Below are 12,038 nucleotides of genomic sequence, written 5' to 3' on the forward strand. Positions count from 1 at the left end.
GGTGGGAACGTTTGTACTTTTTACTCATCTTAATAAATATTTTATAATGTATCTACAAAGCTGCTTTTGCCTATAGGCGTTTTGCCTTTGCTTTGGCAGCACCAAGGGCTGGCTCGCGCTTGGGTCTGCTTGAACCACCCCAGTCCCCATTTTCATCACAATCTGCATAATTGCTGTACTTTGCACTCTTTCTTCTTACAGCAAGAAAGTCCTATAAATATACAGAATATTCAGCTGTTGAAATAATTTGCTTATATGTGTCCCTTGTTGATAATCATAAAATGAAACCAAACCACTCAAGCCCCCATAAATCAAAGCTTGCTCTCTGCAGACGAGTTCTGCAATTACCCTGACGGGCTTCACAAGCGCGTGCTGAACGGCCAAGGCGTAAAACGGGGAAGGACGAGAAGAAATTCAGCAAAGAGGCTTGCCACCACCGACGGAAAAGGCTCTTTCAGTTCTGCCTACAGTTCTGTCTTCTAGAAAGTCGTTTTTCTCTGGAGGGCACCCATGCCTACAAACCCAGGCCCCGGGTCTGCAGCTCCTCTGAACAGCGCAGAAGCCTGCAATGAGCTGGTCTGCCCGCAGCAGCCACGGGGACTCGTGAGCGAGGGCTGAAGGGTGAACCTCTCGCACAGTGAGTGCAAAACAGCCACGGAGAACATATACCGACATCTCCGGAGCAAAGCCGAGGGGCAAACCAAGGAGGGCTGGTCGATCAGCGCCTGAAAATGGTAACTCTCAGATGGCTCCAAAAAAACCCCAGATTGCAATTGGCACGGAGCATGGAGATATTAAAGCTCAGATTTTATGGTGCCCCCCCTTTCAGATGGCTGAGGGGTCAGTACTTGAGAGCGGAAAGTCCTCTGCGAGGACGGAGAGTCCGCAATCCCCGTGGATGTGTGTCCCGGCTGGGAACGGCAGCCAGCTCCCCGGAATGCCCGTCCTTACAACAGCAACTAACGCTTCCCAAAAGCGGCCGCCGGCTGGGCCAGTCCTGGACATCTCTGATCTACCTGGCCATGCTCAGCATCTCCCCAGCAAGGTCCAGGACAAGCACGGCTGGGCTGCCGGCAGGCAGGCATCTGCCTGCTCCTCTGCCGGCTCCGCTCCAGTGGGCACGTTACGGCCGACATCTCTGCTCAGACTGTCCCGAGCATTAAAACCGGCGCCGTGGTCACCGTTGGGGGAGCAGCGGGAGAGCTGGGGCGGGGGTGCGATGCCAGCGTGCCGGCAAGGTGTGGTGGGAGAGAGAAACTCAGCAAGGGGAGAGAGAAAGCGCTGAAGCGGCGGCAGGTCGGAGGGCTGCACCCATCGCCTCCTCTCCGGGAGAGAATGGCGTATTACATGTTAAAAAAAAGGGCTCCCCACGGGAAAACATCCCAACACCGTCCTCCAGCTCGCGCCTTTATTTCCAGTCCCGGCAGTGCTGAGCCCGCAGGCACTGAGTTTAAGACCCGGAGTTTAACACCCCCGGCCGGGGGCTGCTGCGGAGCCCTGCCCAGCCCCGGCAGGAGGAGGCAGGGGCTGCTCCCCCCGGCCCCTGCCGAAAGGGCCCTGAGACAGCGGCCTCAGCACGGGGGTGCGAGAACAGACCGAGGGTGGAGGAAGGGAAAAACACCAAGCAGGGAGCACTTAGAGAATTAAAAATTGGAAAGAAAAAGCAGGGAAAGGACAGAGAGCTCGTTAAACCCAGGATAATACAGACGAGCGATGAGATGGCAGGAGAAAGGGCAGAGAGGGGAGAAGTGACCCGGCACCACGGAGCACGGACACGAGACAATGCTGCTACCGAGAAACAGGAAAGATAAATTTAGAGGCAGCCAGCGAGTGCTCTTCCTCCTGCAGCTCTGCCCGTCCTTCCTCCCCTTCCTCTCCCTCGCCGGGTCACCCATGACCACGGGCAGGACACGGGCTCCAGCCCGGTGTGGCTTCTGCCTGCCAGGGGCAAAGCCCGGTTCTCCCCCCAGCCCGGCGGTGCCGCCGGCCGGTCCCGGCCGTACCCAGGGAACAAACCCAGCCCTGCTGCGGTGCCGGCTGCGGGAACGGCGGCGGGAAACAGCAGCACCTCATAGGGAAGGGTGTTAAAGGCTTCAGATGGACAGCCAGCAGCAAGCCCTAAAGATTTCACTTCTGCACCAACTGTTTGTGGCCTCAGCCTGCAATCCCCACAAAATTCCCCTTTTTAACTACAACGGCTCCCACGCTGCCTGGGTGTACAATGCCGATGCAGAAATACGGTTTCACATACACAAGATGTGGAAGTAAAACAATGAACACGTCCACGTGCTGCTTCCTAGTTAAAACACATTCTTCCCCAAACTGACGTGCTGAGATAAAGCCTTTAAAGGACTGACTGATATTTCCTTCTTCGTCAAAACCTCTTTGTGTCTGTCATTCGCAGGCTGTGCTGGAGATACTCATGGTTTTGCATGCAAGAGGAAGCATGCTGTTTGTCAGGGCACAGGGGCCCGCAGAATGTGCTGAAGAGCAAGAGGAAACAGATGAAGAATAGAGTTTTGATTTTAACTAAATTAACTCATTTCAATTACTCTGCGTCACAGCATCCATTTAAAACACACTTGCATTGGACGTTGCTTTTCTCGCTGCAGTACTGAAGCCTCCAACCCCAGTGCCCGGCCGGGTACGGATCCACCAGGCACCGCGGCAGCGCCCGCACCACCGAGACCCGTGTGTTTGGCATCAATAACCCACTGCCGGTCCTTTCCAGCCCCCTGCTCTGAGGGTGGGGTTCAGTGCTGCCCCCACCTCCCCCCCGCAGCCCCGGGCAGGCACCCCCAGCCCTCCACACCCCTCTGCCTGCCCCCTCCAGCCTTGGCTGGGGGGGTCCTCAACCCACCGGGGCCACCTCCGAGCGCCGAAAGCTCAGCCTCGTGCCAGCGCCCGCAGCTCCTCTTCGGCAGCTCCGACTGTAGGCAGGGCTCCTGTTCAGGCAGCGCAGACCCAACCTGCTCGGGTCATTGCTCCCGCTCCACCATCCACCCACCTGCTTCAACTGCTGCTCTCCCAAAGCCGTAAGGATTCCCGTTATTGAATGTTCTCCACCAAAATTCTCCCAGTACATCAGATGGATTTTCATTACTGTGGCCCCGAACTGCCGCCACCTCCGGGGTGGGTTTGTCAGACCCTTCCCTGTCGCTCATGCTGTGACCGCCTCTGCACCACCCTCTGCCTGAAAACTTTGTGGCATTCCCAGCAGCATCATCCCTCCTCCTTTATTTAGGGAGCAGCATCCCATCCATCAGCACTTCCAGTCGTAGCTGCATCCCAAAGCTCTTCACTTGAGCTGCCGGCAGCAATGCTCACATCCGATTCTTGGTTGATTCAGTTAATTTTTAACCTTCTAAGGTGAAGAACAGTTACAAATTTTCCGCCTTTATAGGTTACTACTCAGCTACCGACACGAAGTGTCACCGTCACCGCGCTCTGCGCCGCGCTGCCCTTTCCCTCCTCTGAGCCACTCCCGGAAAGCAAGTATCACTTTTGGGGGTAAAACAGGGTTTCACTAATTTCCCACTCATCCCTTCCCCCGTGAGCTGTGCATTGCTGAGCCGCGCAAGGCCCGGTGTGAAACCCCAGCGCTTTTGCTCCTCACCACCCTGCGCCGCGCAGGCAGCCGGCTGCTCCTCGCCGAGCGGCTCCTCGCCGGCCGCTGCTCCAGGACCTCCCCAAGCCCTTGGCAGCCCAAACAAGCGATGCCCCGATCCTCCTTCATCCACTACCACACCAACAAATCGCACAGATCCTGTGGGTTGAGGGAGACAGTGCGCCGTGTCAGCCGGATCCTGCCAGCTCGGGACTCTGCCGGTGACCCGGGAGCGGGTCTGAACGGACACCGGTCCCTCCAACTCGCCACCTGCGAGCGCGAGACCCCCAGGCTCCCGATCCCCCATCTCACTCCCGCAGACTTGCACAAACCCAGTGTAACGCTTTCGGCTCCCCAGCCTGTTTCAAATTAAAAATAATGTGTCTTGGGTTTCTCAAATCCATTTGTACAACTTCGATGCCCCTCGAGACTCCTGGACAGACCCCAGGGCTGCAGGATGTACCTTGTTCTAACTTAGCATCCTGCCCCTGCGCAGCCTCTGGTGCTCCCCCATCACCCAATTATCTCTTTTTTTATCTCAGGAGCAAGTCTTGCGAAGTTTCACATGAACTTTCTACAAGTTTTTTCCTTGCCCTACACAAAAGAGCGATCCGGACACTGCCCGTCTCCCTCGTTCTCTCTGCTGTGAGATCAGAGGTGGCCTGAGAAGGAAGGAAGGAAGGAAGGAAGGAAGGAAGGGTGGGAGATGAGGCTTTTCTTCCCACTTGAGAACATTCACAGCGATCCAGGAGACCTGGGATCTCAAAAACAAGAAGCCTCCCTGCCCTGGTCGCTTCTCCTTTACTAAAAAACCTATGATACTTTGCGGAGAACATTGTACAAATGTTCAGAGGAACGGGAGGACGGCGATAGCACAAGGGCATCGTGGAAGCTGCATGCTTTACAAAGAGATTTTTATGCAGGATGCTTACATGTTGTTTCTATTTATTTTCGTTAGAAGTACTTTACTGTCACTCAAATGATGGACAGACAGTTGAGAGTAAAGACCAGGAAAACTTAAAACCATGTTTCCCCCCCTAAATTTAAAGTTTGGGAAAGAAACTGTTACGTGCTCATTCTCTCAGCGGGAGGGAACCCGGCTCCTCCATCGAAACCAGGGCAAAGAAGAGTGGCAGCCTCCTAGTTTTTCAAATACAGAACCCCCTCCGCAGCCCACTCCGGCAAGAGCACCATTCCCGGCCGACTTCACGCATTTCACTCCACTGCACCGTGCTTTTGACAGAAATTGGTTTTTCAGGGAAAGCCATGCCTGGATGCAGGTGGGCTGAGCTGGGTCCCTCTCCCAACACAAATGCCACCGCGACGTGCTGCCGTTTGCGAGAAGGACCGAGGGAGGAGGAGAGCTGTGCACGGGGCTGGAGGAGGAAAATGTGGGACAGCGGGACAAAGGGAAAACGCTCATCACAGTCCTCTGTCCCCAAGGTCAAGCCCTGCGGGAAGGGCTCAGGGACCTCAGCGGGGACCGTGACTCATCCCGAGGGCTCCCGGCCGCGGGCAGGCACAAAGGACGGGACCGCGGCGCTGCCGGCACATCTCGGCCATCCAGCAACGTTCTTCCAGTCAAACTGCGCCGCCTCCACGGCAAGCATGCCCTGAGCCGGTATCTGGGACATTTCATGGGCCGCCCTCGGTGCCAGTGTACCCGCTCGCCGTCTCACAGGAGGAGATGTAAAGGGTCAAGGGAAACCAAAACCCGCGGTGGGCAGCGGAGGGAAGGGGGGGCGACAGCAGTAAAACCGGCAGGAAACCCCCCGCTCCCGGCCCGTCGGGGACAGCACTCAGCTCTCCCCTTGCCTCTGGTCTGGCCCTGGCCTGGCAGAACACCCACGGACGTGGCCCCGCTGAGCTGACGTTAAGGAGACCGTGCTCAAGCAGACGCTGAATTGGAGCCTACTTCTCAACAAAGAGTAAATGTAAAAGCAACGTAAGGAGTGTAGGCAACACTCTCACTCACAGGATTGTATGCTAGCACGTTCTTTGTGGTACAAAAACACCATTTTGCCTATTCCTTAACATTTCCAGCTGTACAGTAGAGCAGGGCGACGTTTGTGCTCATCCCTCTCTACACAGTGTTTCCTAAACTAATTTACAAATGAAAAACCTTCTTTGCATTGTGGTCCAGTAAAACCAACTAAAGCCACTTTCTCAGAGATTAAACCAAACCCTGCCAATGTCAAAAGGAACAAGAGGAGACACGCCACTTGGGCACCATGGAAGATGCTCCCACTCCCTCCGCTCCAGGTATCCACGTCTGATCCTCCGAGTCACCTCCCAAATTTAGGCGGGGAATGTTTCTCGGTGCGTAGCAGAGCTCAAGTTACTGTGATCTAATTTACCATTTTACAGGGATATAATGGGATGACTATTCAAAGAGGGCATTAATGGAAGCCTGCTCGCCGAAGAGGAGCCCGGCCCAGCAGGTTTGTTATCTGGGCTCTGCCCGTGCTGGCTCTCACTGAGGAGGACGTGCCTGGCTCCCACGGGTGGGGAAGCTGTCACCCAGGGGTGGGAGCAGGGGGGACCGGTCACAGCGCTGCCGTTCGCTGCTGAAACGGTGCTTGCTGCCACAGCTGCTGCTCCCCAACTGACTGTCAGGAGTCGGTTACCCCCCGGGGCTCCGAAGGGGATGCTGAAACGAGTGCCCCTACTGTGACTTCTCAGGGGTCTCCCTGGGAAAGCCGTGGGTCTGGGGTCTCCCTCCAACCTAAGATGCGTTTGTTAAAATTCTGCGGCCGGCCTGGACTACCTGCACAAATCAGACTGGAACCGTGTTTGCTGGAACCGCTGCATATACGGCTTCGTGAGGCTGGTTTAAACCAGTGACGCGAGAAGCCGCCAAGCCAGGCTGGGAGCGTGGCGTGGAGCGGGTCTCCCCCGGCTGAAGTGTGGGAGCATGGTGGAGTTCGTGGCGCTGCTGGGTCCGGACCCGGCGGGAGGTCAGGCTCCAGGATGCCGCCTTCCACTCCCATCGCTCCCCCTCCTCTGCCCACACAGGCTGCTTACAAAGAGACTACTGATGATTGACTAATTAATTAATTATAACGAATTTAACCACCGCATCCTGTTGATTAACAGGGAGCTATCAAAGGGCTGCACAAACAGGGAGTCCCGGAGGAGCCGCTGTCCCTAGCAGGGAAGCAGAAGACAAAGCAGCCCCCGGCCCGGCAGCAGCGGTGCCCCCAGACCGAGACCCTGCCATGGAGCTGTCGGGGGGTCCCGACACCGGGAAATCTGGGGGTGCCTCCGTGACGGAAAGTGCAAGCGGGACCTGCCCAGTGCGGGATGGGGCAGCCTGGGCCCTGCAGAGTCACCCAACCCTTTTCATTTCAGCCCCCCCCGTCCCCCCCCGCGGCACTTTCCCTCTGTTGCTGTAAATACGGGGGAGCACACCCGGGACAGCCGCCGCGGTCCGGTCCCCAGCGCCTGGAAACTGTCCCCAAACTTCGGGCGCGGCCTGCGCGGGACGCCCCCCCCCCCCCCGGCTTTCTCCCCGGTCCCGGTCCCCAGCAGCGCCGTGAACCCGCCGGCCCCCCCGCCCCGCAGCCGCCCCGAGGAGGGCGGCGGGCAGCGGCTGCCCCTCGCCGCGGGGCGAAGATGCGCCGGGTCGGGGCAACCCGGGGTGCTGCTCGGCGACCGTCCCGACACCCAACCAGCCCTCTCCCCCTCCGGGCATCCCCACCCACCCGCGTTACCTACGCGGGCTCCCCCTCCCAGCCGCTCCCCGGGAGCCCCCCCCTCTCCTTCCATCCCCCCCCGCAAAGCCGCGCTCGGTGCCGCGGAGCCCGGCCCGGGGGTGATGCTTCCACCGGGGCCGCCGCTCTCCCTCCTTCAACAGGTAACGACCCGGCGGCCGGGAGCCGGGCCGGGCCGAGCCGCCCTCCCCGCAACTTTATCGGCCCCGCGACCGCGGAGAAAGTTTGCGAGCGGCGACGGGGAAACTTGTCGGCGGGGAGCGGGGAGAGGGAGGGGGGGTGGTTTGGGGCGGGGGGGGGCGCGGCGGCGGACCCACGTGCGGAGCGGGCACCCCGTCCCCCACCCCGTCCCCGCTCCCTCCCGCCGCCATCGCTCCCGTCTCCGTCGCGGGGGGAAGCGAAAGAGAAGGCGGCGACATATCGGTGGCCCCGGCTACGGACCGACGGGGTGTCGTCCCCGTCCCCCCCCCCGTGTGTGTGTGTGTGTCTCCCCCCCCTCTCCCCAAACCCACCCCGGTGGAGGCAGGGGCGGTGGGGAGGTTGTAGGGGGAGTGGGAGCCCGGTGGCGGGGACTCACCGTGAGACTCCCGCGGCGGCTCCGCAGGACGCGGGGCGCGGCGGCGACGGCGGCGGTGGCGGCTCCGGGCCCGGCGCTGGGTGCGCAGGAAGGAAGAAGGAGGGAATGAGGCAAGGCTGACGTGAAGGGATGCAAAACAGCTCCTCCTAACTCGGCCGCCGGCGGCCGCCCTTTATCTCCCCGCCGTGCCCCCGCGTCCCCCGTTCGTCGTCGTCGTCCCCCCCCCTCCGCCCCCCAAGTTTACCGAACACCGCGATCCACCCCCCACCCCCCCCCGGCCCCGTCCTCCCCAGCCCCTTCATCCCCCGGAGCCGGTTCCGCCCTCGGTACCGGTTGCGGGGAACAAAGCTGCGGGGCGCGGCTCGTCTGATGGTAACGGGGATGGGGGCGTCCGATGGGGCCCCCCCAGGCCGTGCGGGGCCGGTACGGGCGCGGGGTCGGGCTGGCCGCGACCACCGGTCGCGGCCAGCCCGACCCCGCGCCCGTACCGGCCCCGCACGGCATCTCCTCCTCCACGGTGGCCACCCAGGACCCCTGACCCCAGGGGTTATTTTATCCTGGGGATGAGTATCCCTTGTTTTTTGGGGGGCTTATCACCCCGGAGAGGGATGCTTGGGGCGGAGGGAGGAGGGGTTACATGCTTGCCCGGAGGAGCTGTGTCCGTAGGGATGGGTGGTGGGAGCCCGGTTTCCCAGTTGGCTGCTGGGCATCGCTCTCCTCCACGGCGATGGTAGGCATACAGGAAAGATCATCTGCGCCCCAGAAACCTTGCAGGGGTTATGTTATACCAGCTGATGGCAAGGCCCCCCCTCTCCCCAAAAAAGAAAGGGATGAGCAGGATTTGGGATGTTCCAGAAATCGGAGGGTCTTGGGGTGGGGGGATGCTGTGTATATCCCCCCCGGCGAGGCCACAGGCAGCGGTGGAGGGAGAGGCCAAGGTCTGCTGTGGTGGGGAGGCAGGACAGGGCTGTGGTGGCAGAAGGTGGCAGGTCCCCGAAGGGAGGGACGGGGGCCGTAACGCGGCGTGGTGAGGGGGGCAGTTGGCAACTGCGAAACGTCTTAGGGCTGCGGACGGGGGACGGGAGCTCGGGCTCCCATCACGAGGAGGATGAGGGTCTCCTCCTCGTGGAAGAAGGTCTACGCGAAGGCAGCCGGGATTCGGCTGGTGCGTTGGGAGATGGAGATTCTCATCTCCATGGAAGCAGGTGGAGCTGGACAGACTAATCACAGCAAAGAGTTTGTCTAAAAATGCAGTCCTTTGTCTGGCAGACGCACTTCTCGTTTCCAGTGTTTTTTTGTATTCTTGGGTGACAATTGTTCTCACCAATCTGTTTAAGCTGTCAGTGCCTGTGCTTATGGCTTCCTACAGCCGCTGCACGCGTTGGAGGGCTGGTCATGCAACCCCTGTCACGTTATTGCTGCTGTCCATCCGGCCCAGGCCAGAGAACTTCCAGAGACCAGACCTGGCAGATGTGAACGTTCACCTAAACCGACATTTCTCTCCTCCTGTTTGCAATCCTGCCTCACCCCGGCGGCTCGGCTAAGGACCGAGTTCGCCTGCGCAAATATTTGCAAATCTTAAAGGATCACAAACGAGGCTGAAGCGGATTCCCTCTTTTAAATTCCCGCGGACGCCCCGGGCGTTGCGTGCGCCCAGAGCCCACCCAGCAGCACCCCGGCGGGACGCGGAGCGGGGCATGCAGGGAGCGCCGGGCGTTGGCGTGGGGCGGCCCGAGCACATGCGGTGGGACCGGGCTCCGCAGGCGCCGCGGCCACGGCTGGAGGGAGCCGGGGACGGCAGAGGTGGGGAGCAGCCCCCCGGCCCACCTGCCTGTGGGGGAACTGCTCTGCAGCTGCCTCAGCCAATCAGGATGTGGAGACATGAGGCTGCAGCCACCTCAGCCAATCGGGATAGGGAGACATGAGGCAGCAACAGCCTCAGCCAATCGGAATGTGGAGACCCAAGCCTGCAGAAACTGCAGCCAATCGGGATGTGGAAACATGAGCCTCCAGCCACTACAGCCAATTGGGGCAGAGAGACATGAGGTTGCATCAGCCTCACCGAATCAGGACAGGGAGAGATGAGGATGCAGCTGCCTCAGCCAATCGGGACAGGGAGACAGGAGGCTGCAGCCACTGCAGCCAATCAGGACATGGAGATACAAGGCTGCAGCCTTCTCAGCCAATCAGAATGTGCAAACAGAAGCCTGCAGCCACCATAGCCAATCGTGACAGGGGAACATGAGGCTGCAGTAGCCTCAGCCAATCGGAACAGGGAGATGTCAGGCTGCAGCAGCCTCGACCAATCAGGAAGTGGAGACACGAGGCTGCAGTAGCCTCAGCTAATTGGGACAGGGAGACATCAGTATGCAGCCACCACAGCCAATCAGGACAGGGAGAAAGGAGGCTGCAGTAGTCTCAGCCAATTGGGACGTGTACATGCAAGGCTGCAGACACCGCAGCCAATTGGGATGTGCAGACACGAGGCTGCAGCCATGTCAGCCAATCAGGACATGCAGACACAAGGCTGCAGCTGCCACAGCCAATCGGGATGTGGAGATGCGAGCCTGCATCTCCCTCAGCCAATTGTGGCATAGAGACAGGAGGCTGCAGCTGCCTTAGCCAATCAGGATATGGACACACGAGGCTGCAGCCACCATAGCCAACAGGGACAGGGAAAAATGAGGCTGCAGCCACCATAGCCAATCGGGATGTAGAGATGTGAGGCTGCAGCAGAGTCGACCAAACAGGACGTGGAAACACAAGGCTGCACCAGCCTCAGCCAATTGGGACAGGGAGAGATGAGTCTGCAGCCACTGCAGCCAATCAGGACAGGGAGAAAGGACTCTGCAGCTGCCTCAGCCAATTGGAAAATGGAGATACGAGGCTGCAGCCCCCTCAGCCAATCAGGACGTGGAGACATGAGCCTGAAGCTGTCTCAGCCAGTCAGAACAGGGAGAAAGGAGCCTGCAGCAGCCTCAACAAATCAGGATGTGGAGACATTAGCTTGCAGCAGTCTCAGCCAATCAGGACAGGGACACATGAGGCTGCAGCAGTCTCAGCCAATTGCAAGGTAGAGACCCAAGCCTGCAGCCATCTCAGCCAATCGGAACGTGGAGAAGCGACCCTGCAGCCACTGCAGCCAATCAGGATATGGAGACATGTGGCTGCACCTGCCTCAGCCAATCAGGCCGTGGAGAAACGAGGCTGCAGTAGAGTTGACCAATGAGGATGTGGAGACATGAGCTGGCAGCCACCACAGCCAATCGGGACAGGGAGAAGGGCCGCTGCAGGAGACTTGACCAATGAGGACGTGGAGACATGAGCCTGCAGCAGCCTCAGCCAATCAGAATGTGGAGACACAAGGCTGCAGCAACCACAGCCAATTGGGACATGGAGGCGTGAGCCTACAGCTGCCTCAGCCAATAAGGAAGTGGAGACAGGAGCCTGCTGCCACTGCAGCCAATCAGGACAGGGAGAAAGGAGGCTGCAGCAGCCTCAGCCAACCAGGAAGTGGAGACAGGAGCCTGCAGCAGCCACAGCCAATCGGGACAGGTAGACACAAGGCTGCAGCTGTCTCAGCCAATCAGAACAGGGAGACATGAGCCTGCAGGCACCACAGCCAATCGGAACAGGGAGACATGAGGGTGCATCAGCCTCGGCCAATCGAGATGTGCAGACACAAGGCTGCAGACACCGCAGCCAATCAGGATGTGGAGACACAAGGCTGCAGCAGATTTGAGCAATTGGGATGTGGAGATGAGAGGATGCATCCACCTCAGCCAATCAGGAAACGGAGACAGAAGCCTGCAGCTGCCTCAGCCAATCAGAACATGGAGACACGAGGCTGCAGCATCCTCTACCAATTGGGACGTGGAGACACGAGTCTGCAGCAGCAGCAGCCAATCAGGATGTGGAGACGTGAGCCTTAGCTGCCTTGCTGAAGTGGGACAGGGAGACATGAGCCTGCAGGCACCGCAGCCAATCGGGACAGGGAGATGGAAGGCTGCATCAGCCTCAGCCAATCGGGATGTGGAGATGTGAGTCTGCAGCAGCCTCAGCCAATCGGATGTGGAGACGTGAGCCTGTAGATGCCTCAGTGAATCAGGACACAGAGACATGAGCCTGCAGGCACCACAGC

This window comes from Gymnogyps californianus, chromosome 11, assembly GCF_018139145.2.
Source record: "Gymnogyps californianus isolate 813 chromosome 11, ASM1813914v2, whole genome shotgun sequence".
NCBI classification, from domain to species: domain Eukaryota; kingdom Metazoa; phylum Chordata; class Aves; order Accipitriformes; family Cathartidae; genus Gymnogyps; species Gymnogyps californianus.